The sequence below is a fragment of the Marmota marmota genome, unplaced genomic scaffold (genome assembly GCF_001458135.2).
Source record: "Marmota marmota marmota unplaced genomic scaffold, marMar, whole genome shotgun sequence".
Classification (NCBI taxonomy): domain Eukaryota; kingdom Metazoa; phylum Chordata; class Mammalia; order Rodentia; family Sciuridae; genus Marmota; species Marmota marmota.
In genome coordinates, this window is record NW_026000206.1 from 11,186,070 (window position 1) to 11,213,969 (window position 27,900).

At 55.2% G+C, this 27,900-nt stretch overlaps 1 long non-coding RNA gene across 1 annotated transcript; it reads right to left on the reverse strand.

Moving 5' to 3' along the window:
• Positions 1-1,316: 1,316 nt before the first annotated feature.
• On the reverse strand, positions 1,317-27,194 carry LOC125612738. Its single transcript, XR_007343215.1, has 4 exons — positions 27,182-27,194; positions 26,755-26,763; positions 21,535-21,541; positions 1,317-1,435 (listed from the first exon to the last, which is right to left on the reverse strand). It is a non-coding gene; the product is annotated as an uncharacterized LOC125612738 (long non-coding RNA).
• Between the last annotated feature and the right edge of the window lie 706 nt (positions 27,195-27,900).

Genomic DNA, 27,900 nt, shown 5'->3' on the forward strand with positions numbered 1-27,900 from the left:
TTACTTTGAAATGAGGAAGTATGGTGCCTCCACTTTTTCTTTCCATGATTGCTTTGGTATTCAGGATCTTTTGAGGTACTGGGAAAGGTTCAGAATTATTTTTTCTACTTCTGTGAAAAATGCCATTGGAATTTTGATGGGGATTGTCTTGAATCTATATATTGCTTTGGGTAATATGGATATTGTAATAATATTAATTCTTCCAATCCATGTTCTTTTGAAGGTAATCTGGCTGTTTTGTCTGTCCAATAATAAGATTTTCCTCTTCAGCTGGGCAAGGTGGCACAGGCCTATAATCCCAGCGGCTTGGGAGGCTGAAGCAGGAAGATCACAAGTTCAAAGCCAGCCTCAGCAACAGCGAGGCACTAAGCAACTCAGTGAGACCCTGTCTCTAAATAAAATACAAAATAGGGCTGGGGATGTGGCTCAGTGGTCAAGTGCCCCTGAATTCAATCCCCAGTACCCCCCCCCCTAAATAAATAAAAATAAAACTAAAAAGATAATAAAAATAGATTTTCCTCTTTATCTTTGGTTTTAGTTAGCTGGACTATGACATTTAAATGTACTTTGCTTGTATGGGTCTTTCTGATTCTTGCTTCACTGGGGCTGTCAATCTGTGCATTAATGGCTTCCATCAGTTCTGAATGATTCTCGGCTCTTTTCAAATAGCGTTCCTGCCCCGTCATTTCTCTTCCACCCTTTGGGGCTCTAGTTCCACGCACGTCAGACTTGTGGCACGTGATAGTATTCCATGTCTCCCATGACCTGGTCTATTTCTTCTGTGTTTTCTTCTGTATTTCATGTGCCCCTTTAAGTTGATATTTCTGTGAGGTCACCTACTGTCCTCCTGCGAACAGTCTGTCTTTGATATGTACGTCCAGCGCCTTTTGATTTTAAGTGCTTAATTTTCGGTTTGGGGCCTTCATCTTGCCAGCAGCAGGACAGTCAGCAGCTGTCGCTCCCTGCGACAAGGGTACGTGGGAGACCAGCCTGTCGTCTCCAAGGCACCAGCTGTTGGAACCGCCCTCTGACAGAGGTAGTGAAGTACACTAGACCAGCTAGTGTCTCCTGGGCTGAGCGAGAGGGTAAGTATCGCCTGCCACCCAACCTGGCCCACAATCACACTGAGTCGGGAGATGAGTCAACCGTGAAGGTGCAACAATCTCAACTTTATTGTGTCAGGGACAAGGTTATATAGTGATAGGAGGGAGTAAGAAAAGACAGTAGCGAGAACCAATAAGGAGCAGTTACGTCACTATCACTAAGGGGCCTAGGCAGATTTCACATTAAGCCATTAGGCGGGACTGAGGTCAAAAGCCTGTGAACGCCGATCCAGCCAGGTCACATATACGGAAATGCTAACCCATGAGGCCGCCTCAGCCAACACCCAACAATGGCCGCGGTCCCAAGGGAGGTAAAAGGTCCCAACAAGCAGCTATGCTGGAATTTCTTTCCCTCACTGGCGTCTTCAGGGGGAACAAAGCCAGATCCTCAGACTGTGCCCCCAAACCTGCTGGTGGCCTCACAGGAGAATGCTCTGGTGGTTGTCAGCTCCCGAGGACTCCTCCCGTGACATCTGCTCATCTAGACCTTCCTGCCCCCTCGGCTCCCTCCTCTTTTCAAGTCTGGCTTTTGGTGCTTTCGTAGGCCATTGGCTGGCTGCGATGTCGCATCCTACACAGACCCCAAGTCCCACATCTCGCTTTGTAAGCTGTTTTTTTCCCTGTTACTATAACAGGAAACATTTCCCCCGTAATGAATTCATGTCAGCAAGCGTACTTCTGTAACTGTATTTTCCGAGGGCTGTAGATTTCAGCTGATCTTTTACTGTGGGATAGTTAGGTTGTGTCCTAACCCTGCCCATCCTGCGCCTCACGGTGGGCCTTAGAGCTGCAGGAGAAAGTAACTGCCTGGAGATGCTCCATCTCTGCTTCCTGGAGATGTTTCCGTCACTTGTGCCACCGCTACTGTCCTTTGTGCTGTCTCACAGATAAGACGGAGATCGCTGCCTGCCTTAAACAAGTTTGTTTCTCTGTCTGGGAAAATGTATGATTGCTGCGGCCACTTGGATGGTGGCTGGCTCCTTGTAGGTGGACGTGGCCAGCACACCTGGTGCTGTCCCTGGGAGCAGCTCTCAGAGCAGCAATGGCTTTTCTGTTGGCCACCAAGAAAGACCCGACTCACTGAACATCCTGTGCCTCTCACCCTCCCCTGACTCCTCACGGCCACTGCCGGCCTAGATGCCGTCTGCTGAGAGCGAGTGTGAGGGCAGGAGTCTGGAGCAGATTGTCCACAGGCCCCGGTGATGGCCGTGCTCCCTTGGACGCCTGCTCTGAAAGGCATGTGCTCAGTGTCTCCTCTGTCTTGGGGGAGAAGGGCTGGCAGTAGCACCTGCAGTGGAGGTCACTGTCCTCTTCAGGACCTCCTTTGCCTCCAAGGCTGAGGGGATGCTCTCAGGCAGGCACACCCAAGCAGATAGCAAGTTCTTGTTGCTGTCCCAGCGTCCAGAAAGCTTGGGGTTAAATGTCTAGCTCAAGGTTGCTTCTGTCCATACACCTCTCTCCCCGCCGCTCCCTCCCGCCCCTTCTGATTCTCCTGGTAAATTTCAGCTGAATTTGTGCCTCTCAGTGAGTGGTTTCCATCTTTTATGGCAGTAGGTGGTGGTGTAAATAATAAATTCATTATGAATTCATGACTCTAACTGCAGCAGGGCCATCAGAGTCACCTAATGGCACCATTACCGTTCTCCAGCCAGTTTACTCCTCGACTCCCGGCAATGGCTTTTTCACATCTGTTTCATTCTCTCCAAATCTCCCCAACTCTCCAGCTCCCACTCTGGCCAAACTGTCACCCCCGCTGCTGCGGAAGACAGAAGCTGCCACCTGAATCCCCCTTCTCCCCCTCACGCCCGTCCTCTCGCTCCTTCCTGTGGGAGGCAGGAGGCCACTCCCCTGTGGTTCTGGTGCCCTGCCTTGGTCCCCTCCTGTCACCCAAGCCCGCCCCGGCTCCCCTTAGCACCCTGCTTCTCTCCCTGCCAAATGCCTGCTTTTTTGCCACCTCTCCACCTGGGGAGCCACTCCACCTGCTTCCATCTGCCTCTCCCCAGTGGTGGCCCCAGTGAAGGCCACTTCCTCGTAGGCTGAGCAGCTCCAGACCAGGAAGAACGTGCAAGTCTTGGGCTCACGTTCTGCCTTGCCGGTGGGAGCTGGCAGCCTCAGCCAGCAACCTGCCAGCCTTGGCTCCCTTCACGATGGGCGGTGACCTCACAAGGCTGATTCTACCCCAGGGCTGCTGTGAGTGAGGTACATGGCCAGGCAGCAGGCATGGGGCAGCTTCCTCTCTGGCGCAGGGCCGGCGTCTGTTCTCATTGGTGAGGGTTGTTATCCTTGGCCTCCGAGCAGCATTTGACAAGGCTCACACTGTGGCCTCCTGAGCATGCTCTCTGATCTCCTCCTCTGGCCTTGGCAGGAAGGCTGCTCTCGTTCTCGCTGTGGTCCCCGTGCTCCTGCCCACATGCCCTGCTCCAAGGGTGGTGCGCACTGTGACCAGAGCTCCTGTGTTGGCCTGCTGCATGCCCTGCTGGTGACCAGAGCTCCCTGATGTGTGTGGGCAGAGGGCTGCTGGGACCCTGGGGACTCGAGCCTCTCTACCTGCTGGAGGGGGGCCAGCATGACCATAGCAGTGACCCGTGGCTTTTCCAGCCTTTCAGAGCTTGCCGATCTGGTCTGATTTTATTCAGATGCGTATGCATTCCTACGGCGACATGGTAGAACACATCGTGTTTGCAAGGTCTGGTGGCCTCAGGACCAGGCATGGGGATCCTACATCTTCCAGGGGAGCCCCCTCTCCAGGCCCTCCCAGGCCTTTCCCCAAGCTCTCTGGGGTGGGGTCTGTCTGTCGCTTCCTTTATCACAGCACTGGGGAGGGGTCTGTAAGCCCCCCTGGGGCTGCTGCTCCCCGTGGAGGCCTTTGCCACCAGGTGGAGGTGTGCGGTGTCCCCCGTGCTCATGCCCCGGGGGCTGGCGCTACACTGAGGAGGAACAGCAGACCTGTCTGGACGTTCAGACCAGGGGGATTCCAGCCACACTGGCTCCTCCTGCTGACAGAGGCCCATGTGCTCATCACCTGGGGACCCGATGCAAGAAGGGTGAGGGCGTGGGGTCCTCAGCTGCCCGGCACTCCTCTCTCCCTCAGGAGCACACCCTGCGGTTGCCAAGGGCGAGGCGCCTGCGGGATGGTTGGGACGAGTGCCGCGTGTGCTCTTTGGGGTGCCGTGTGGTCTGTATGGACGTGCAGGCCTTGCAGGTGTGACAGGCTGGTCCTCTGCCAGTTGGGTGGCCAGTGACCTGGTTGTTCCTTAGCGTTGTTAACGTCCTCCTGAACCTGCTGGCACATCCCATCAGCCAGCAGTGGCACTGCAGCCTTGAGCTGGGTCAGGCGGAGGCCTCTGGGCTTGCACCAGCCCAGGGCAGCAGCTTCTTGGAAATCCCCTCCACGGCGGGTCTGTGGGAGCTGCAGCGCCTGGGTGGGGAGGGAGGTGCACTGTGTGGATGGCACTGGCCTGCTCTGTCTGAGCAGAGGGTCCTCAGCTGTAGCATGGGCAGGCAGCAGGCTGGCTCCTCAACTGCCGCCCTGCCCTGGCCACTCCTGTACCTCTTCTCTGCTCTTTGCCAGGACCCAGTTTGGACTGGGCCACTGCTTGGTGACCTCAGAGCTGAGACAGTGCTGTTTGACCTTGACTGATGGTCGCTATTTCAGTTGATGGTCTAGTTCCCCAGATGGAGGGGCCTGTTCTATTCTATTCAGGGTGTGCTTAGTTACCTGCGAATTGAGAAGCGAGACAACTGGGGTCACAGTGTGTGGATACTGGCCACGGCAGGTGCTGCTGTCTCCCCAGGCTGTCCCTAGCCATGGCGCTCTGCTCTGGGAGCACTCAGGCCTGGGTCCAGCTGTGTCCCACCCTGACCATCACTGCGTAGCGTTCCATCCTCAACTTCTGGGACTTTCTCAACACTGTGGGAGCCAGCAAGCCTAGCCTAGCATTATGGGGATGTCCCAGTGGGGGACAGAAGAGGTAGATGAATACAGGGTCCCCTGTCCTCCAGGTGGGCAATTTCAGGAGGCTTTGCGGACTCTCCCTGCTGCCTGATGTTGGGGCCTTGAGCACAACACTTGTGGCTGGTCCTTGTCCCTGTCTCCCCCCACCCCTTCCCCATTCCCCCATCGTGGGCTCAGCTCCCGAGGACCCGTCTCCATCTTTTTTTCTGGAGGACTCCAGTGTAAGGTACTGACCCATGAGAATGCCCCAAGTGAGAGTGCCCCTATGGTGACCTTGGAAATGGGTGGCTTTTTGGAGAGTTCCCTGAAGGGCATGGGTGCTCCCGCTTCCAGAGGAGGGGGGATGTGGTGAAGCAGTGGGTGTCCTCACTGGGCAGCCAGGCTCCTGCCTGAGAGGACCAACTCCAAGATTGCTTCACCCTCCTGGCCCTCCTTGCTGACCCTCCTAGGGCGAAGATACCTGCTACCTCTTTCTGGGCACACACAGCAGGTTTCCTGTGACCCGGGACCCCAGACACAACTTTGGTTTCCTGAGCTTTGTCTGCTGGGGGCTCCGCTAGAGAGGACCCTGCCTAGGGACAGATGGTTGTTCCCTCTCAACCTTCCAAGATCTCACTGCACAGACCTTGCATGAAAAGAGACGTTATTCCCGGGACTTATGTCAATGAAGGGCCTAGCAGAGGCAGCAGCTCTTGGGAAGTCGCATATGTGACACATCTGACTGTGGCCCCTTGTGTCTGCCCAGCCCGGGGTTCTGAGGCGGGCTGCACCCTCTGAAATCAGCTGCGGCTTCTGAAGTGCCCTGGATTCCTGATGCTTGTGGTTTTCCCTCCTGCAGGAAGCTGAGGGCTTCTCCTAAGAAGCCGAGTAATGGAACACAGGGAGCTTCAGTGTCCTCCTTAATACTCACATCTCAGTGGGCCGCCTGAGCACCAGGCGGATATTTTTTATGCACTGGCAAGAGAACAAAGCTACATTAAACTCAAAGATGTTTGCTCATACACCATGGGATTTGTTTTGTTGTTGTTGTTGCCTTAAAAGTCTTGCAGCAGCCAAGTACTGGGTGCTGACGTGGTAAAGAAAAGAGGAAAAACAGCCCTAGCCAGGCCCAGCCACGCCACTCCACTAGGGCAGCTGAGCTCCGGGGTGGGCTGTCCATCCAGGGAGAATCACCATCACTGATGGCACTTAATTTCAGCTGAGGGTGTGTCGGAGGCTCTGGACCCTCTTCCTGGAAAATACTCATATTACATAGCCTTTGGGGGACTGCCGGGGGTTGCACATGCTGAAACACACCTATTTGCCCCAGCTGAAGAAAAATTTCCCGATTCCCATGAGAACTGGGTGGACTGTCCTGGGAAAAACAGGGGTAGAGTCCAGGCCATGCACAAGCCCCCAGGTCATTGGGGTCCAAGCAGGGTAGGAGCTCCATTTAAAATATCTGTGGATGGGAGAGCGTTGGGTGTTCCCTGAAGTTCCGAGAGGCAGTCATGCAAGGGAGGGCCGCATGTGCTCTCTGGCCAGACTGCTTTTTATAATTTTCTGTGCACATAAAATCAGGGCCATTCTATAGCATCAAGTGCTGCATTTTACAAAGACAAGTAAAAGATAATACCAGACTTCCTCTGTGTCTCAAGCCAAGACTGAGTATGTAACGGGGACGTGTGTGAGGCCCGTGCTCAGTGACTGCAGGGTGAGAGGGACATCACTGGGGTGGCCACCAAGGACAGCTGGGGCCTCCAGAGGGCTGGAGGACCACAGGAACAGGCCCAGGTCAGCAGCATGGCTGGGTATCCTGGGGGGTGGGCACTGGCACTGCCCCCTGAGACGACAGTATTCGGGTGGAGGGAACTTTCCAGATAGATGCTCAATGGTCCTGACACAAACGACAGAACTGCCAAATATCTACAAATGGGAACTGACAGAAGCTGCGGCTGAGGAAAGCGCAGACTGTCCCAGTTTCCTGGGAAAGCGAGGTGCCACTGTGGGGGACGGAGGCGCACCAGCGCCAGTTGATCTCTGCTTTACAAAGAGCCTTCGTGTGGCAGCTCTGAGATTTGTACAAGCCAATTAACTCCGTGTTGCTTTTAATGGTGAACACAGAACCTCACAAATGACTTTGTCTTTGGAGAAATTCCCTCATCAGGGAAAAGTTTGAAACATTCCATGAGACTGCGCAACCCTTTGATTGTGTTTTCTTTTGGAAGATTATTGATTTTCTTTTTTCCATTTTGACACACTGTTTAGAAACTAAAGATGAGCATGTAGCTTGTCCATGCAGGGTTTTTGAATGCTGTCTAATTCTGTGAGCTGTTAAAGTTGTTATTTTGTTTTTCCTAAGGTAATACAGAGTCCCCCAAACACTGAAGGGAAATGGTTCTAAGACAATTTGATAAGAATATTAACCTAGTGCACAGTTCAGGGCAATGCTGTTTACAGAAGCCACGCCGGGGGTGCTGGAGCCCCGTGGGCTAAGGGGGGCTGGCCGTGCCAGATGGGCACAGGATGGTGAGGCAGGGCAGGGGTCACCCCTGATTATGCCTCACCTCCTGCTCTTGTTCACCTGGGGATCACGGCCTGCAGCTTCCACGGTGTCTGTGGTTCCTGAATGAACAAGAGGGGTGCCCGACTCTTGTTTGTTTCCTATAATAAAAACATGTTGAAGACACTTGCACACGCCAACTGAAAATAGCTGCAAATGTGCAGAGGCAGCCTAAGGAGAGAGATGAAGTTCAATCCAAAAAAAAACAGAGTTAAGAAACAGGGCCGAGACCTATAGAAGAAGGGACAAGGAAAAGGCCACGTGTTCATGCAATGGAGTACCAGTCAGCCCTGAAGATGGAAACCACCACTCACAACTGCGCAGGGGAGCCTGGAGGTCACAGTACAGCGTGAGCCAGTCAGCAGAAGGTCACACGCCATGTGAGAGCATCCACATGAGGGATCTAGAGTAGACTGGTAGAATTGGAAGGTGCAGGGGTGGTGGCCAGGGTCCAGGGAGGGGAAGTACCCACCGAAGGTGCAAAGTTCAGTTGTGCAAGGTAAGTTTGCCAGGGACCTGCTGTGCAGCAGGGCTGCTCACTAAGAAGGTAGACCTACATCAAGGGCTCCTGCTAGGGCTGGCAGGAAGAGGAAGTAAACACAGACACAGAGGGGAGTTTCGGAGAGGATGTGTTCATGTCGTGGACTGCGGGGTGGCTTCATGGGTGCACGCCTACCTCCACACTCGCCAAGCTTCCCACCTTAAACAGGGACAGCATTTTGTACATCAATCCCCTTCATAAAATGGTCAATAAAATGTTCTGGATGAGAATTTATAAGGAACCACTCCAGTGCTGGGAGAGAGGGCTTGGTGTAGCTCCCCCCATCCAAACAGGGCAGGACGGGGGCTCCGAGAGTGGCAAGAGAGGGAACCCTCTGGGAGCTGTGCTGCTGGGCCAAGCCCAGGGACTCTTGCTAGTGCTTGTCCCCATGTCCCCATGTACACTCCCACCTGGACACAGTCCAGCCCCAGCCAGACTGGGATGGGGCAGTGTGGGCGAAGAGGCCATGCTCCCCAGTGCCCGTGGAGTGAGGGCAAAGGCTGCGGGCAGCTGCTCTCTGGGGGCTGATCCTGGAAAGGGAGGCCTCTGATCGCTTCCCTGAGGCGGCCCAGATCCTCCCAATTCAGGTGACGCCTTTCCTGTCCAGAGCATCCTGGGGGGGGGGGGGGGAGGAACATGATCAGGGAGTGGCGCTGCCCCCAGCCCCTCCCCAGCTGGCTTCACCCAATGCACAGGCTTCCCTTCACCAGCCCCCAACCGCAGCCAGCACACGGCACTCGTGCCTGGAGAGCCTGGGAGGGCCACAGTGGGGAACACCAGGAGCCAGGAGCACGCTGGGGCCCTGTCCCTGTCCAAGAGGACGTCACCATGATCGGATGGCCAGGCTGGCTCTGGTGGAACTGTAGCCACACTTGGGGTCACAGGGCATTCTATCCACCGACTCAGCCAGGGGCTTTATTTCTGCCGTTGTTGAGTAATCATCAAAGAATGTAAAATTCACGAGATAGAGCAACCTAGTCTTTTCCACTCAATTCTTTGGGTGTTTTGCACAATAATTTTCTAGGTCTGTAATATTCTGGAAGTTTCTATGCCAGTTTCTGTAAGAAAAATCCAGCTGTCTCCGAGTTGGGTTGGTGCCGGAGGCTCTGTGAATCTAGTATGCACAAAGGTAGAAACTGAAAAGTGTTATTATAAAAGTAGATTTGGGAACCTTTCATGAGCCAGTCTTCCAGACCCCAGTACCACTGTGTGGATCATGTGGCCTTGCAGAGATGACCTTGGATGTTCTCCTTAAAGTTCAAAAACCATTTGGTAGAGTCGTGAGCCACTTGTGGTGTTTCCTGATGGTGTTAGTCTTCAGCTGTGTGGGTGGGCTGGCGCCCTGCAGGAAGTCGTGGGGGTGCAGCCCCCGACCTGTGGTAAAAGGTGGGAAACAGCATCCGCTCATGACAGTGAGCAGTGGAAGGGAAACTTCGGGTCCAGCTCTCTTTCTTGGCCACGGTGGCGGGGGTGCTAACATGCACAACTGTCTGCCCGGAGAGGTTAGAATTTCATTTTCTTTTCATTCTGGTGCTTGAGATATGGCAATGGGGGCTAGAGTCCAGTCCACCTGAAGTCCAGTCTACGACTGACCATGGCCTACCATGCCTGAGCTACAGGGCCACCAGAGAAAGGAGTGTCTGTCTTTGCAGTAATGTGAGCCCTGCTGGACTGGAGACCTTAGCATAGTGGACTCAGCCAAAGGACAAAGATGAGGTGTGTGGTGCACATGGAGGGAGCAGGAAACATCGGTCACTGTGTGCCTGGACCCTCTAACTGGGAAGCTTGTTCTGCTCTGAGATGGAGCAATGCCCTGTGCCCTCCCAGTGTTGGGCCCGAGGTCCCCGGCCACTCCTCATGGAGAAGCAGGGCCACTCTGAGAGCACTGGACTCCACATTTGGGGTAAGGAAACCCAGGGCGGCCTGGAACACCCATGTGAGAAGAAAGGACGTGCTCATGTATTGGCAGAGGTGGCGACAGTGGAGTTGGATGAGGGGCTGTCACCAGCAAGTGTTAGTTTGAGCTTCAGAAACAACACGATGGTAATGGGTCCCATGAATCTGCTAATACCCATGAGTCTAAGAGGATGCTCCAAGGCGATGCGTGTTGGAGAAAGGCCACAGGCTGCTGAGTCCCAAATTCCAGGAGCTCCGTGTACGTGAGCCCCAGCCCCGGTTTCCTGACAAGTGGCATCTGCTGGGAGGATGCGAAGCAGAGGTTTGTGAGGCCCGCCTGGTACCAAGGAGAACCAAAGCCAGCCCACTGAGAGAGCTGAGGCAAGGCGGCCCCCCGGGGAGGTGGGCTCTCTAGGATGCTGGAGAGCTGGAGATGCTGCCGAGAGGTGCTCAGGCCTGACTCTGCCCCTGGTCTCTGGGAAGGGCTGTAGACTCAGTGAGCTTTGAGAGCCATAGTGACTCCCATGGTCGTGAGAATGTCTCATGAAGAGCAAAGACAATTTGCACAAGTCCTTCCTGGCTAGTGACTCTGACCTCCCAGCTCAGAGGACCTCAGCAAAGAACAGTCAGTTCTCGGGTCCAGAAGTTCTTCATTTGGCCCTTTGTGGAGAAAGTACCAGCACCAGCGATGTGCCCTCCCACCCCAGGGGGACCTCAGGGTTCCAGGGGGCTCTGCATGACTTGTCATCTCCACATCAGGATCTCGGTCTAACATTAGTGTGTGGGAGTGAATAAAAATGTGAGTGTGTGAATATGTGTGTATGTGAGCATGTGTGTGTGATTGTGTGAGTATATGTGACTGTACACAAATAACTGTGAAAGTGTGAGTGTGTAATGTGCAAGTGTGTGAGCATGTAAGTGTGTGTTCATACAAGTGTGCTTGCCTCTGTGTGTGTGTGTTTCAACAGATATATGAATGTGTGGCTGTGAGTGTGTGTACAAGACAGTGTGTGTGATAGCAAGTGTGTGAGATTGTGAATGTGAGAGTGTGCAAGGGTGCATGAGAGTGTGCAAATGAATTAGGGTGTGTGTGCATGAGTGAGTGTAAGTGGCATGTGTAAATGTGCTTGTGAGTGTGAGAGTTGTGGGTATGTGTGAATGTGTTACTATGTGTATCTGTGTGTATGAATGTGTGTATGTGAACTTACAAGTGTGTGAATATGTATGATTGTGTGATTGTGCAAGTGTGTGTGTGTGAGCTTGCAAGTGTTTTCATGTATGAGAGTGTGTTTGTGTGTAAGTTTGTATTTGTGCATGTTAGTATGTGAGCATTTGTGAGTGTGTATGTATGCAAATGATTGTGTGAGTGAGCAAGTGTGTTTGTGAGTGTGTGGTGTGTAATGTTTGAGTGTGAGAGTACATAAGTGTGTGTGTGTGTGTGTGTACGGTGTGGTCCTCTCTTACCACTGCAGACTCCCTCCAGGTTCACGAGGTCAGCCTGATGCAGTGAGGGTGGAGTGGGTGCCAGGCGAGGCCCCTGGAAGCTCCCTGTGGGGTGATGAAGCCGTGCAGCTGGGTGGGGTGTTTCTGAGTGGCCTTGACAGCCCAGGGAGGGATGGGACGTGGGCCCTCAGGAGCTGGGTGCCTGTGGGTCCTGCCTAGGAGGACTGGCGGATGATGAGAGTGACGTGAAGGTTTGGGACACGCTGTGGTTGTTGGGGTGCCTGTGGAGCCCCTTGTGTGGTTGGCAAGGTGGGGCTGTGCAGTGGGAAAGGTTGGGGTCAGTGTGGGTACTTGGAAGTGATGGCTGAAGGGGTGGACGATCATCTGGGCAGCTGGGAGAAGAGGGCCAAGGCCAGATCTCTGTGCAGTCCCAAAGCCCTGGGGGGCACTGAGAGAGGCCACTTGTGCGCCCGTCACCCTCTCAACTGGGAGAGGTGCCAGGGGCCCCACTCCCTGTGTTACCCAGTCCCTTGGTGGGATGGCACCACACTTGGTTAGCAGGAACCCTGGAAGTCATCTGGTCAGAACCTGGGCTCTGACTATGCTCTGACAGATGCCAGCAGGGAGAAATGGGTGAGGGGCTTGGGCAGGCGCAGTTTCCTCACCAGTGACTTGAAGACGCCAAGCGCCCTCCTCCCAGGGTGGTAGATGTCCAGGAGGCGACTGTAAAATGCTCTTCACAGTGGCTGGCACGTGGGGCCAGCTAGACCCGGTCCTCTCCTAGTGCTCAAACTCTTCCTCCCTCTGCGTCCTGGGCATTGGGGAGGGTGGGCCTGGCTTGAGCCGAGCTTCCCCTGACCCCTCAGAGGCTCCATGCGCACTCAGACAGCTGAGCCAGGTGGACTCTCAGGGCAGCCTTGGGCCAGTCTGCTCCTGGAGACGAGGCCCCCTCCCCAGGGCCTCATCGGGGCCAGGCTGGGTAGTTTGTGTGGAGGGCGTGGCCTTGCCTGGGGCGCAGTGGCAGGGAGGGCAGAGGAGAGGGTCTCCTCCACCTTGAAGGTCCTGTTGGCTCTCTGTCTGGGGGTCCCTGCACCATGTGGGCCTCAGCCGCAGACGCCCAGCCTCCTGGAGTCACCTGCCACACTGCTGGAGACCTTCTTTCTGAACGTAAATCCTCAGGGAAAACCGGGTCTAGTCCCAGGCCAAGCTCAGTGGGGTCTGGTTTGAGTTATTTCGAGGACACACTGTGAGAGCACAATGAAAGGGTGACAGAAGGGGGGCCCTGGTCCGGGGTGCAGAGGACGCGAGGACGAGGCAGCTCAGTGAGTATTTGTGGTAAGTGTGCTTTTGAAAAGCTGAATCTAATGGGTGTGAAACAGTCCCCTTGTTATCTCAGACCAGCTGGTGTTTCCTGGCTGTGAAGGTGGGTGCTGTCCCCTTTAGGTGACAGTCCTGATAGTTATGACTTTAAAGCACACACTCTTTCTTTTTGAGCTCTTCTTTAAGAGCCATTCTCCTTGCACCCTGCTCCAGGCGGGGAGGAGCAGACGGCGGCTCTGGAATCCTTGCCAACTTGCGCAGCCAGCCCCTCCTGCCTCTGCTGAGGTGCTGGCAGGTCTGCAAGGGCAGCACCTGCCCCTCTTCTGCCCTCGCCCATGGATCCTGGAGCTCTGAGGTCGGAGCGGTGGGAGCCCGCGTGTCCCCTCTGAGCCCTGTTGCAGGGTTTCCTGTGGAGCAGGAGAGTGGAGGCTCTGTGGGTTTTGGGGCAGTCCCTGTCACCCCAGGTCTCTCAAACATCTCTCTTTTATTACAGGAAAAGTGTGATGCTGTGTGGAAAAGCTGATGTTCCTGGCAACACACACGTTCCCACTGCGAAACTGCTCAGATAAGCTATTTTCCGTTTCCATTGTGACCCAGAGACTCCTGGGGATTCAGGAACTCTCTGCTTACATTTCTCTCTAAGCCTTAAAGTGCGGCTTTAGCCCTGGTGCTGTCAGAAGGCAGGTCAGACCATCTCTCCTCTCCCGTCCAGCCCAGGGAGGCTGGGGAGGATGCGGCCCCACCTTCCTCTCCATGGTGCCTCTGTGTCTCCCCAGGTGTGACCCCTCCCGTGCTGGCTTTGCTCCCGTGGCGGCCCTTGAGGTTGGACAGGATGAAGGCAGTGCCCGAGGCCGTGGAACTTTGGGCCAACAGGTCTAGTTAGAGGCAGCATCTGTGGACGAGCTCGCAGGAGGTGGGGTGACCAGCTCCTGACCAAGCCACGCTCTCTTCACATCCACAGGGTCCTTTCTGTGCCCTTCCTCTCTGAACCTACGTTGCTTGTGGATAAATCAGATGGGGGCTTTTGTTCTTGGGCCATGGGAGAACACGTGGGCCTCCTCAGGGTGCTGCGGGTCTGCATGCGCTTGGTTCCAGGGGCGCGGAGGGGACTGGCCGAGGTTTCTGCCTGTGCCTGGTGACCCTCAGTGCTGCACCAGCCCACCCCACTCAGACTGAAATGACCAGTCTGTCTTCCCTCACCACCAGATCAACTGAAGCCAGCTCGAAAAAAACCTGGATTAACTGAGTTAATAACCCTGTTTAATTGAGTTAAGAATGAAAACTCGGAAATTCCCCAAATTGACGTGTCTGTTCTGGTAGGAAGAGCCCACTGGTTCTGCAGGTGCCGGCCCTGCTCTGGCTGGCTGCAGCAACCCCTCACCAAGGCCCCTCCCAGCTCTGTGCTCGGGGTTCTGGAACACCGGAGTTGGTGTTTTAAATCCGGATCCACGTGTGCTGCTTTTCTTTGACCCTGTCCTAGCCCACACAGCATGGGGCTCTCTGTTTCCCTTTACAGCAGGTGCTCACCCACTGCACCCCGTTCTGTAGGCATCCATGATGTCCCTCAGCTCAGTGGGAGGATGAGTGCTGGGTCCCATCTTCCTTGCCCTGCTCTCTCCTGTCCTCCTCCAGTGTGATGGGACCTCACCTGGTGTTTGTGCCACTGTCTTACGTTGCCCGTGTCATCCGTCTTGGCACTAGGTGCCTGGCACGTGGTCACGTCTCAGATACGTATGCCCAGCACATCCGTCACTCAGCCTCCCAGCTCGCTAAGTAGCCAGTCTTACAGGGAAAGGCAGAAAGGCCGGTTTGCATTTCTATTTCTGCCCCAGGTGATGCTGAGGGGTTGAGAGTATCACCTGCCGACTGGGCTGTCTTTCGGCTTGCTGAGAGGGGGGCACATAGCTCCCCATCTTCCACAAGGTGGGTGAAGTCTGGAAAAGAAGGCAGAGCCACCCCAAGAGCAGTGCTGCTGGGGGCTCCTGGGGGCTAGTCTGTGAGCGTTTCTGCCTTCCTGCTGGGCTGGGAAGAGAGTGCAGGAGCAGAGGGGAGGAAGTTGGCCCGAGTGCCCACCGTGGGCCGCAGCAGCCTGGCCCCACACAGTCCTTTTGAAGCTATTTCACTGCAGAGGCTTGTTTTCTGCGTGAAAGTGTTTCTGTCCCAGGACAGGTCTGTCTTGCCCTGTTGATACGTACTTCCTGTGGCCTGGCTTAGGCAGGGAATGCAGTCCCTTGAATGTGCCAGTAGCTGATTGGGGGAGAGAAGATGGCCCTGCCACATCCCATTAGCAGTGGTGGAGTGTTCGCCTGATGGTGGCTCAGTCCTGCCTCTGGGCTGACCCGGGTGCAAAAAATCAGCACTGACTTTCCGAAGTGCTCTTGATTTCTTGATTCTGCCATTTGTCAGGTTTCCACCGTCTGCGCCCCTGAGGTGCCTGCCTCTGAGGGTGAGCAGAGCTTTTAAGGGAATAGACCATTTATTCATCTCTGGAAAACACAGCCTTGTTAGATGGGGGTGGGGATGGAAACCCGTGAGGACGCTCCTGCAGGAAGTCCTCCCCTACCCGCTCTCAGCTTCCAGGGGTCCAGGGGATAGGCCAGCGCATCAGGAAAAGCACAGCAGACAGGACATGTTAAGGGAATCATGTGTTTTTGTGAATATTTAGATTCCAACCTCCATTGAAATCTATTAATTCTGTAATAGATGTGAAATGCGTAACTAGTTTTTAAGCGAATAATGTAGAAAAAGAGACACATTAGTGTCTGGTTGTGCAGTGTGTACCTGCTGCACATGGCTCAGGTCACGGAGGGATCTAATGGCCATTCTTGAATGGAAAGCCCACAGGTGGACGGCATTACTGTAGCTCTTCCTAGGTTTGAATGTGCATGCATGGGCAGGTGTGGGCAGGTGTGGGCAGGCTTGGGCAGGTGTGGGCAGGCGTGGACACATGTGGGCATGTGTGGGCAGGCGTGGGCACATGTGTGCAGGTGTGGGCATGTGTGTGCATGGGTGGGCAGGCTTGGGCAGGTGTGGGCACATGTGAGCAGGTGTGGGCAGGCTTGGGCAGGTGTAGGCACCTGTGCGCTTGTGTGGGCGGGCTTGGGCAGGTGTGGGCAGGCATGGGCACATGTGGGCATGTGTGTGCAGGTGTGGGCATGTGTAGGCAGGTGTTGGAAGATATGAACATGTGTGGGCAGGTGTGGGCAGGCATGGGTAGCTGTGGGCACAGTAGGCAGGTGTGGGCAGGTATGGACACATGTGGGCAGGCTTCGGCACATGTGGGTAGGTGTGGGCTGTGTGGGCAGGTGTGGGCACGTCTGGGCACGTGTGGGCTTGTGTACCTGTGGACTGGAGGCACCCAGTGGCCCACCTTTGAGAACTAATGGCCTTACGAGTGCTTGGTGCTGGATGACCCCCAAGGCACCGAGCCGCCTCACTGACCTGCGGCAGGCCCAGAGCCCAGCGGGACTTGCTCCGCCCCAGGGCTCCTGTCTGTTGGTACTGCTCAGAGGAACCGCTGGTGGAAGAAGGAGCTGAGCCCTGCTGTTTGGCACCTGCAGCTTCTCGCTGGGTCCACTCATCAGCACCCAGGGAACGTCAGAGGCACAGGTTGAGTGCCGTTTCTCTTGGAAGCAGCCCTTGTTTGGGTCTGTCCGCTTCTGGGGGCTTGACAGTGGTCAGTGGCTGCAAAGGCACCTGGTGGCTGCAGTTGCCCCTAGTGCTGCTCATAGCATCTCTGGGACTTTTGCAGATGTCGACTGGGAGCTGCAGAGGCTGTTGCCCTGCTCTCGGCCTCCATAAGAACCGAGGATAAATGGCAGCTGGAGTGATGGCTGTGAAGGGCTGGGTCTCCAGGGACAGTGCCAGAGCAGGCTGTTTCCAAGCGTGAGGCAGCCTCCCCAGGGGGACAGTGACCTAAATGGGGGGAATTAGACTGGATTAAACGCCTCATTAAACACATCCTCTCTAGAAGCAGAAGTGTGAGCAGGGTGCAGAGCTGGGCAACAGCATGGGGGTGTGGGGGGCAGGGTGTGAGCTGGGGAGCAGAGTGCCAGCTCCCCTTCCTGCCAGCCTGGCTGCTCCAAGTCCCCCAGCCCTGGGGAATGTGGCCTGAAGAGCATGTCACTAGGAGCAAGCACACCCTTGGCAGTGCCTGCTGGGTAAAATGAATGAGTGAGTAGTGCTGCCAGGTGACAGTGGGTGACATGTGAGCCTGGTTTGCCTTCCAGGCCTGGGCTGACACCCTGTGGGCACAGCCTGCATCTCTCCAAAGGGCCCCCGGGAACTGTGTTTTTACTTTCTTCATCCCGTCAGTGCAGCAAAGGTCTTGGTCATCGGTGCCACCTTGCACTGTGTAAAACGAGGGCCCACACAGGCCACATTTGGAAGTTCAGACCTGCTTGGCTCCACGGTGGAACAGTGCCTGGCCCGTGTTGGCTCACCTCAAAGCCAGCACAATCCCTCCCCCAGATCCTGGCCCTCACCGCTGTTTTCTGACAAAGGTGACCAGTACCCCCCAAGGAGCACCATCTTGAAGAAAGAAAAGGGAAGCCTTGGAACAGAGTTTCATTGTCAGAAAGAGGCAATCCTTTCCTGAATGGAGGGATGGTCAGAGGAGAAAGGACCACCCAGGAGGGGCACTGCTGCCCAGCATGGCAACAGGAAGACGGGGTGTGCCGCAGTCTGGCTGGGCACAATCAGGAGCCACTTGTCAAAAGAAACTAACTTTATTTTTAGAACCACACACACCAAACAAAACAGCCTCTCAGGAAAAATCCTCAGAGCCTCAACTGCCACCACCGGCTTTCCACAAGCCTCTCTCTCCCACACAAGCTTCTCTCCACCTCCCACAATCCTCCTGCTCTTGAGGCCGATTGGCTGGGTCACGTGGGCGGAGCCAAAAAAGTCCCCCAATGAGCAGCTCCGTGGTCTGAAAGGGCAGGGAAACAGCCCAATGAGCATCACCGCAGAGGAGCCAATCAGCTAGATGTTGCTGGGGCCGAGGAGCCAATCAGCTAGATGTTGCTGGGGCCGCTGTGAGCCAATCATNTACCTGGAGCCTGTCCTACTGGTGGACAAGGACGTGCCGGGACAGGCATGTGGTTAGCAGGGTCTCAGCTTCTTTCTGTTCCTTTCCTGTCTCTGGGTGTGGACCTGGGCTTACTTTTGTGTAAACAGGAAAGAAGGATGGGGGAGGCCTCAGGCTGGGTGGGAACATGCCATCACCAGCAGGACGTGGGAGGGGAGTCTAAAACTTGGTGACCCCGGGAGTCACACACACATGAAGAGGATTTATGGAGTTCCAGGAGGGAAAATCACCCCAATGCACTAAGGAAGTGACAGCCAAGTCCCCAGCCCAATGCCTTCCTTCTAGGCTGGAGTCTTCAAAGTTTTCTGACCAGATCTGTAGTGAACACCACGTTTCTCTCTCTCTCTCTCTCTCTCACACACACACACACACACACACACACACCCCAGTGGGCCAGCAGGACCTACTGTAGGTGACAGATGCCTGGAGTGTGCACTCATCTCCTTACCATCTGAGAAGACAAGTCACATCGAGAGCACAAGGCCCCCCAGATGGCACCCCACTGTCTGAGTAGCCATCCAGCACCTGGCAGGGACTGGACGGAGCCTCAGGGCCACCTCTGGCCCCAGCTCTGGGCACCCAGCACCAGACTGCTGCGGACTGTGGAAGCAGGGCCTTGGGTGTTATGGGGTGGGTGGGGCCCAGGCCTGGGGTTCTTGCCACGCACCGGACTGGCCAGCAGGTGCTCCTTCTGAGAAGTCTTCGAGGCCGACTCTGTCACGTTGGAAGAGACACAGCTTCTCAGTGGTGGATGCTAATAAAAGAAGAAAGGAGGCCACTCTCATCCCGAAGGGGAATTTTGACTGTAGCCCAGGGTCTCAAGTGAAGGGCTGCTGTTCTGCTTTAAAGAGGCGGTAACACCTCCCTTGTGATGAATGAGTACTCTGTGCTGGGCTCTACCTACCGCACACGCCACTCCAAGAGTCCCCAACAGCCCTCGGCAGTAGGCCCTGAGGAGGGAGCACAGGTCAGCTTGGACAGGGGCATAATCCCTAGAGAGTGGGGTCTGAATCCACATCTAAATGCAAACACATTATTTCTTACAATGGCTCTTGTGTGGGATCCTTATGCTTTTCTTACACAGCATGGTGGTGGGGGGGGCACATTTCATTCCAGGGGAACAGGAGCCTGATTACTCTGTGCTATATAGTATTTATAAGTCCTTTCAATCTAACTTAGTGAAGTAACACGAGGGCCCCATACAGTTCGGGCTCAGCCATCTGTCTAGCCTCAGTTATGTATTTCAAAACACGTCAGTGCTTGCCCAGTACACACGCCACCCTGATTCATTATGCTTCCACTCCACTGTGTGGACCTGTCTGACTCATGAATTACCAATTTTCAGATTCTGAAATAAACATAGAATACTCAGAGTGCAATAGTGAAATAAGCACCTAATAGAAAAAAGTCATTATTTCTCTATCATATCGTTCTAGCTGTTAGGGATTAAGTCTCTATTACTGGGGGAAGAGGGGACCCACCCATCACCCCCACCTTATTAGAGCTATTGATTTCCAGCTCCTCTTCTCAATTTCCACGGCAGGTGATCTGCTTGGGAGACTTTGCATTCCACCTTTTCCTCCAGCTCCTTCCTCCTGTCCTGTTAACAAGCAGTGAAGGGCACAGGGAAGACTGCAGAGTGGGAAACAGCTGGTGGACATCCCATCGGGGGCTGCTGCCTGCCAACGTGCTCCCCACCCTTGTTATAAACAGGGCCACACCAGGCCTCAGCCTTCTGAAGGGCTGTCTGCCACTCGAGGCTCCTTCCGCCATCCTGCAGAGTGCTTCCCCGCTCTCGCCTGGAGATGGGGCTTCCACAGAGCACACCCCAGCCTGTGGGAGCATCTTCCTGGGTTCCTCTCCACCCAGGGACTTGTCCCCACCTTGTCCCTGCTGGAGCACTCCCACGGGGCTTCTCCTGGCTCAGTGCAGGACTGTCTTCAGAGGCTCGGGGGTTCAGGAAACCCTAGGGACGCAGACCTCGCTGGGTTTGATTCCATATTCCTGGATGAGCTGGGTGTTGGAGCCAGCCCCTGGCCCGTCCTGGCTTCAGCCTCCTTTGGAGGTCTTCATAAGGAGACTGCCGGTGTTATGCCTGTCTGGGGTTCAGCCCTGTCCTCTGTAGTCTTTTGTAGTGACGTGGGCACCCTGGTGGGTACTTGCTCTCGGTGGACACTCTTGCTGTGGGCAGTGGAGGTGGCTAGTGCCTCCAGGAGTGGGGCCCAGGCTGTCTGTGTGCTTGTTTATTAATTTATTTAATAAACCACCTGATGTGGTTCTGGGTTTCAGGAATGTGGCAACACTGAATTCCACAAAATCCATCTCTGAAGGGTGTCTGGTGGGGATCTGCAAGCCCTGCTACCACATGCAGTTGAGGAGGAGCCTGTGGGTCAGGGTGTCACATCAGCATGGTGTCCCATGGGCACTTGGAGCTGCGGGGCAGAGTCCGCTTCTGTCCATGTTTGGTGTTCTGGGCCAACATCCAGGGACATGTCCTCACCCTGGCCACAGAGAGGGTGTCACGGTGGGCTCTGCAGGGTGAGTGGCTACTGTCTGCAGAGTCTTTGGCAGGCCTCCATGGTGTTGACCTCATGCTATTTCACCACCTGGTCACCCAGATCTTAAGGGGAAGCAGGAACTGGGCAACGCACACTCCTGTCTAGTGACCATAGGCTGCCACTGGCTAGCAGACAAGAATCAAGTGTGGGCTTTGTTAGTGAGGTCTTCCTCCCTGCATCGTGTCCCCAGATGGCCCTAGTGGCTCCTGCACCTTCACGGTTTCTTCTGCTCTGGGGTCCTCCAGGCCCTCCGCCTGTGTCCTCCTCTTGATGATCTCCCTGGGCTGCGTGGCCTCAGCCTCTCAGTTTTCCTTTTTGGGGAGAGCTTAGGGTCCTGTCACTAAGTACCAGGGCTTGCCCTGTCTCAGTCCCTGCTGGCTGCTTTAATGAAGCCCCAGATTGGGTGACCTGCGAACAGACCCCTACTTCTCCATTCCTGGTAGCTGTGGGTCTGGAATCAGGATGCCAGCCTTATCTGGTCCTGGTGAGGGCTCTTTTCTAGGTTCTGTCCTGTGTCCTCTACAATTTGCTCAAAGGCTAAAACAGTGATTTAGCCCAGCACTGATTGCTGTGCTCAGAGCAAGGAGCAGCCCTCTGTCCTGGGAGGAAGGCGATGGGCAGAGGGGTCCTGGTCCGCCTCTGGGAGGGAGGGGCTCCCTTTGTGAGTGGCAGCCTCTGGAAGGCTGATCTTGCAGCCAAAACTGAACAGGTTTCCTTGGATGGCACAGGGGGCGCCTGCCCCAGGGCTCGAGCACAGCCGTCCAAGCACCTCCTCCCACAGCCTCCTTAACCTTTAAACCCCCAGACACTGCAGAACAAAACCCTCAAGTGGTTGCTAGGGAGAGGATCTTCACCTGTGCAGATTCGGGCCCAAGTTAGGTCCTGAGGGGCCCAGGACGTACCCTGTGCAGAGATGAGTGAGAACTGCCCGGGCTTTCCATGTGGTGAGCTGGGGCCTAGGCTGACGAGCAGCAAGGGGAGGAATCACAGAAGAGGTGCCGGCAGGATATGCAGGACCCGGGTGTCAGCTTCCCCTCCTCTCCCTCCCAGGACGGGTCCCACAGGCTCATTCCCCTTGCCCAAGCACGCATGGGCTGGCATGTGGGCCTTCTGCCTGTGGTTCTCACTGGGCCTGGTCACCCAGGCACCTCCGGACTCTCAGGTGGAAAGTGGGTCTCCAAAACAAACCCCAAGGTTTGCACAGGGAGCCACCCTTCAGCTGGAGGAAGCTCCTAAATCCAGATGCCAGATGCCTTCCCAGAGCCAGCCCCGCAGCAGACCTTCCCGACCGGGTGGTCAGGCTCTGGCCACCCTGGGACATTGCCTGTCTCTCAAGAGCTTGATCTCCTGGGAGAACAGCCTCTTTCTAAAACAGAGCCACCAGCATGTTAGGTGCTTGGCTCCAGCTATGCTCCAATGTCTAGCTCATCTCGACTTCTAACCCAATAAACACGACAAGCAGGAAACACTGACTTATGTGAGGATGCTTCGTGAAATTCTGGTGGTGAGGTGCAGGCCTGAGGTTTTATTCAAATGCACTGATAAAACCACAGAGCCTTAAAAGTCGACCTTAATCCCTGAATCAATATCCTCACTGTGCAGTTGATGGTTTGCTTTGGGGACTGAGTGGGCAGGTGTTGGCTGTGATGGTGGCTGCACAGGCATGGCTTCTGGCCGCCCCAGGACCCTGTGTGGGGTGCCTGTGACCCGTGCTTCCTCATAAACGAAGCCAGCCCGTGAGCAGTGTGTAATTGAGTGAAGAAGAAAACTGAACAATGAAATTGATTTGGGACAGAGTGGGGTTGTTAGAACACATGAATTTGGAGGCTTGTTGAACACTTTAAGGAAAATTCAAATTTCAAGTAATACTTGTTTTCCTTACTACACACCCAGGTGTGGCCACACTTTTTCCTGTAGTGATACGTCCATGGTGTCCCTGCCTGGCGCAGTCTCTGCTGAGCTCACGTTGACAGCCCTCAGGTACCGTGAGGACTCAGGGGCCAAAAGCTGTCCCTGTCCCTGGGGAGCCTGGTGGTGGTTTGGGCAGATGGCACTGCCTTTGAACTCGTAATTGGAAATGTCTTCAGAGCCTCATCTGGCTGCTTTCCATGAGGGACCCTGAGGGGACTCAGTGTCGGGTCAGCTGGTGTGGACTGAGGCAGGCCTGGGAGAGAGAACCCCAGCTTGGCCTCCAGACAAGTGTCCCAAGCTTTGTCCCCTTTCCTGCCTGAGGCTCGAGCTCTAACAGTACAGAGGTGCAGACAGCAATCCCAGAATGCACCTGCCCAGCTCAACGTGGCCCTCTGTGTGCTCTGGGTCCCAGACGGGTGGTGTGTAGCTGGGGTCAGCTGCTCCCCCAGTTTTCAGAGGACTTTCGCAAGGTGACTCCTGGTTTCCCCTAGATCACCATTCCGATTAACACCGGTGGTGATGGGTGTTTTTAAGTAGAAGGGTGACTGTGTGCTCCTCTGCTGGCAGGTGCATCTGTTAAAGAGAGGGACAGAGGTGTGCGGTATCTTTGTGCAGCATGTGGAAATACCAGTGTTGGGTGGTGCCAGGCAGGGTGTGTAGGAAGGAGGAGGGGGTGTGACGTGGTGACCCTGGCTCAGGCTTAGGACACCATTTCCTGGTGTTGGAGGAGCATCTCGTTACTGGGTGATGCTGTTGGAGCTGCCACCTGTCATACAGCTCCTCCAGGTGATGTCTAGGAGTTCCTGATGTCCTGATCTAGCCTGGAGAGAAGAGCCTTTAACTAGTAGCTGCTGGAGGGAATTGGGTGCTGAGCTGTATCAGAGAACCCACCAAATAGTTCAAAGATTAATTTTCATGATGACTGCTAGTTAGTAAAGATTATCCTTTATGCCATCCTGAAAAAAAATATGTAATGGGAATGATTTAAGTTACTTTGGTTTAATTCTAAACCATTAGTTATAGCAATTCTTTGCATTTTGATTACTGTTATAAGAGAACTGGCTGATTTGTGGATGCTGGATCCCTGGACATGGGTACAGCTGTGGGATACAGAGTCCCCTGCAGAGGAGCCAAGCTACCTGGGGATGCTAAGTGCCTGAGTTCAGGCAAAATCTCCTTCTGGTTGGTGGCACCTTGACAAGGACACAGGCTTCTTCTGTTCATCCATTTATTCAGTGAATATTAACTGAGGCTGAATTTAGAGAGAAACTTTGGATTGTCAGCTCACACTGTCAGCTGTTGTCTCCTCCATTAGGATGAATCCATGCAGATTTCCCCTGAGAGCCAAAGAGCCATTTGGTCCTGGTGTGATGTGGACTTTGGTTCTGCTCCAGTTCTGCTGTGTGGCCACCTGCAAGTCATGAAGCCTCTCTGAGACTCATGGTGCTCAGCTATCCAGTGTGGTAAGCATCTACCTGCCTAAGGTCTAGCTACAGGAAGGAAGCCCCCCGAGGGGTGCATGTGGTTCCACAATGGTTGGCTCATGGCAGACCCTTGGTGATGGCCCTCCCCTCCTCTTAGAGCTGGCTATCGTGACACTCACCTGCTCCGTGGACAGCATGGTCCCTGCACACACAACTGGACATCTCGGTGGACAGGTGGGTCCTCTCTGCCTGTCAGGTTTCCTAACACACATCCCAGAGTCCCTGCAGGGCTGAGGATGAAGCAGGTCCTGCCTCATGTCTGGCGCTAGAAGACAATCTCGTCCTGCGTTTGTAGAACTGGAAGCCAGGGAGACGAGTGACCTGCCCATGGTGACCCCGAGTGTGGCCAAGGTCCTTGGACTCCCTGTCCAGCCATTTCCTGCCTGACTCCCCAGTTTGACCTAGAAAAATGCTTTGTGGCCTCCCACCCACCTGAAGCTTTTCCCCACTTTCCTGGAGAATGCAGTGTCCCTGAGCTTTGGTCCCCATTGTCCTCGGCAGGTGTGACTCCAACAGGGAGGAACCCTTGGCTCTTCACTTTCAGAACACTAAAAAATTAGGCATTTGTCATTAGAAACAGTGACCAAGGTGAAGAAAATATGTTGGGAGGAACGGAGAAGAGATTCCAAACCCACCCACAGCGCACTGCTAGCCCAGGGCTCAGGAGGCTCCTGGTGACACATCTGTGTCCTGAAGCGACAGGGATTGGTCAGCTTGAGCTCCAGCCCCGCGGGTGCCAGGCCAGAAGCCGAGGCTGGCACCTTCCTGGAGGATTGGTCTGCTGGTTTGGGGGGCCCTACCGGGTGTTTCTGCCCGCAGGCTCGGTCCTCAGTTGGTTTCTCCTGGGAGGATTTGCTGGCGCTCCTGTGACTGTTGGAATCTTTGCCTGAACATAGCAGGACCCCATGTCTTCCCAGGGTTGCTGAGTCATTGGGGACACTTGTCCCCAAGGCCACAGATTCAGGATTCTGATCCTCATGAGGGAGAGTGCTTTGGAGCGATGTGCAATGTCTTGGAGAACACGCAGGCCAGGTTCTGTTTGTGGGAGGCACAGGCCAGGGTCTGCAGGGCCGTCTCTGGAAGCTGCTCTCCCCACTCAGGCCTGGGAGTGGTTTGAGCAGCTTGTTTCATGGATGGTGGTTGCAGGTGGCTGCACTGAGCACCCATGACCTGGGGAGTGAGCCCTGAATGGAGGCCCTGCCTGCCTGGGGACTCAGGCACCATGCCTGTCTGTCCAGGCAGGCGTGGCCGCAGGTTAGCTGGCCTTGAAGGGATCAGTCCTCATTTCCTCCCTCTTGATTCTGTGCTCAGACACCTGATCACCTCTGATTTAGTGCCTGCTCTGCAACAGCTGAAGAGCATGGACAGCCACCTCCTCCTTCATGAAGGGTCATAAAGCTTGATTATGTTGCAGGAGCCATATGGAACCAGGTGCCAGGAATCACAGCCTGAGGGAGGGCTTGCTGAGGGCTGGTTCTTGGCCAGGAGTTATTTGGTTACAAGGACAGAAACCCAGGAGAGGCAGCTCATACAAAGAAGGCTTATTCCCAGGGTACAGACCCTCACAGAATCTGAGTAACAGCTAAGCCTGGGGCAGGGCCTGGCTTTGCTCCAAAGGGAACCCCAGCAGGCAGATCCAGGCTCTTTGCACTTCCCAAATCCAAATCCAGATGCCCCAGGAGGGAAGTCTGTGGCTGAGATACATCCAGGAATCCCTCAGTACACCCAGGTGAGCTGGACACGACATGGGCACACATCCACTGGGGCATGACTGTGGCTGCCCTGAGCTGGCAGATAAACAATATCTATTAAATGTCACAAGTGGATAAAACTTGAGACACAAACATATTTTAATGAGAGCTTGACACTTCAGCTTGTGTCTTAAGATTGACTCAGGTCTGTGACCAAGTACTTGCTTCTAACAGGAGCCTGGGACCTGTGACACATAGTGCCCATGACACCATTCAGCATGGGGCAGGTCGGCAGGTGCAGACGCTGGGCAGAGGGACGAAGGGCGGTGGAGGGCCTGGGTCTACTGTCATTTTGGAAAGGCCTGGGGCTTGAGGAGTTGGTCTGGGAAGGGAGGGCTTGGGGGCCAGGGAGTCCCAGGGAGGGGACTGGTTCTGACTTGGCCCAAGCCCTGCACTGTTCACTCTCACTGGGTCTGCATGGGCGGGTCGCACGTTCTTGCACCGTCAGCCACCAACCATGGTAATGCACTTTGTCACTGAGCCACTTTGCTCCTGATGGAGCGGGTTAGGTGACTCCCTGTGTAGCAGTGGAGCCGTGCTGGTTGTGGTGGCTGTGGCCACCTGTGTGGCCAGATCCTGAGCTCCATGGCCCTGTGCTCAGGTTCAGCAGTCTCCCTGTGGGCCGACTGCTGGTGAGCTCAGGCCATGAGGCACCTTCTGCCAGCGCGGGCCATGCAAGCTGCTCCTGGAGCCAGATTTACACTGTTGCTGTTTTCTTTTATGAAACCAAGCCCCTGTAAGGTACCGTTTGTCTCCCTAAGAAAATGTCCCAACAACGTCCCCCGCCCCTCCTCTGGGGGTGAGGAGACCCGCACAGCTGTGTGTGTTAGTGTTGCCTGCACAAGGCAGGGGCAGGGAGAGCCCACGGTTTGCCCTTCTTGTGTTGCTCCTTGATGGTGCTGGTCAGGTGCTGCTGCCCTGAGCTGCTGGAACGGCATGGTGTACCGTTGGGTGGGGTGACCTGTGTGTGGGAGTGGGGTCCCAGGCTGAGGGGCAGCAGTGTTCCCTGACAGCTGGTTAATAACTGTCAGTTGGTAACAGTGACTCCCCTGTCCCTGCTCGCTTCCCTGTCAGCTACTCTTCTCTTACAGTGTCCAGCTGCCACCAGGAGCAGAGCTGGCCGGCGAAGGTGCCAGCAGCACCCTCAGCAGCAGGTCTAACAGCGGGGCTCTTCGGGGAGCGCTGCCGGCAGGGTGCCCGTGGCCTGATAGCTGCCGAGGGCCACCGTGCTCTGCAGTTGTCAGCTGTGACTTGAGCTTCCTGATGGACGCATGGCGTGATGGGCGAGAAGGCAGGTGCTGGATGGCTACTGTGGACCCCGGGAGGGAAACCCTGGCTCTCGGCATTTGCCATCCTCCGGGATCGTCCTGCTGCTCTGCAGAGGCTTCCCCTTGATTTTATGTCACTCTACTCACCCACAGTAAGGAAGTGCCACAGAACAGGAGCCCTGTTCACACAGGTGTCTTCTTGATGAGGGGCCAGGCACGGGTGGACTCTCTGCTGTAGGCACAGACCCTGTGCACCATTCTGTCCCTAGCCTGGCCAGGCCACATGAGGACCTGGAATCCTTTTCTCTGAGCTGAGAGACAGATGGGAAGAGGGGGCGTCTGCAGCTTGGGGGTGCTGACCTATAGCAGAAGCCCTGTCTGCTGGCTCCTTGCCAATGAGGTGGGAGGTCTGGGGAGCAGGATGAAGGAGAGGTGAGAGTCAGGAGTCCTTGGTCTTGTAGGGACCCACGGAGTGAGGGACTATCTTTCCCCTCCAGTATGGGCAGGGAGGGTGGGCTCCTAGCCAAGGCAGGGCATCCCAGGGAAGGATGAGTGGGAGCTGCTGTTCCTGAGGCTGGGTGCAGCTCACTGGCTGTACCTGGGCCGCCCTTGGGTTTGATGTTTTCATACAGACCCAGAGCGCATGTCTGCAGCCCTGTGCCTGCCCCTTCCTACTGATTTCCAAGGGCAGGGGCTGCACCCAGTGGGCAGGTGGGAATGGGCACTAGTGTGCTGGGAAAAAGAGGGTGGGCACACGCACCCTGCAGGCTCAGAGGGCTAGGAGAGGACCTGGGACTCCTGAGCCTCCAGAGAGGAACAGGAGAGGAAAAGGGCTGGCGAGGGCTGCATGAGGGTGTCCGGGAGTGGAACTCGGCTCAAGACAGACTTTGCTCTTCTGAGATGGGGCTTTGAATACAGGTGTGCCCAGGACTGCCACAATAGTGACGCAGGTTGGCTTAGGGTGGCAGAGGTGTGTTCTCCAAAGCTCTGCAGCCGAGATGCCTGGTCCAGGTGCTGGCAGGGCTGCGCTCCTCTGAGG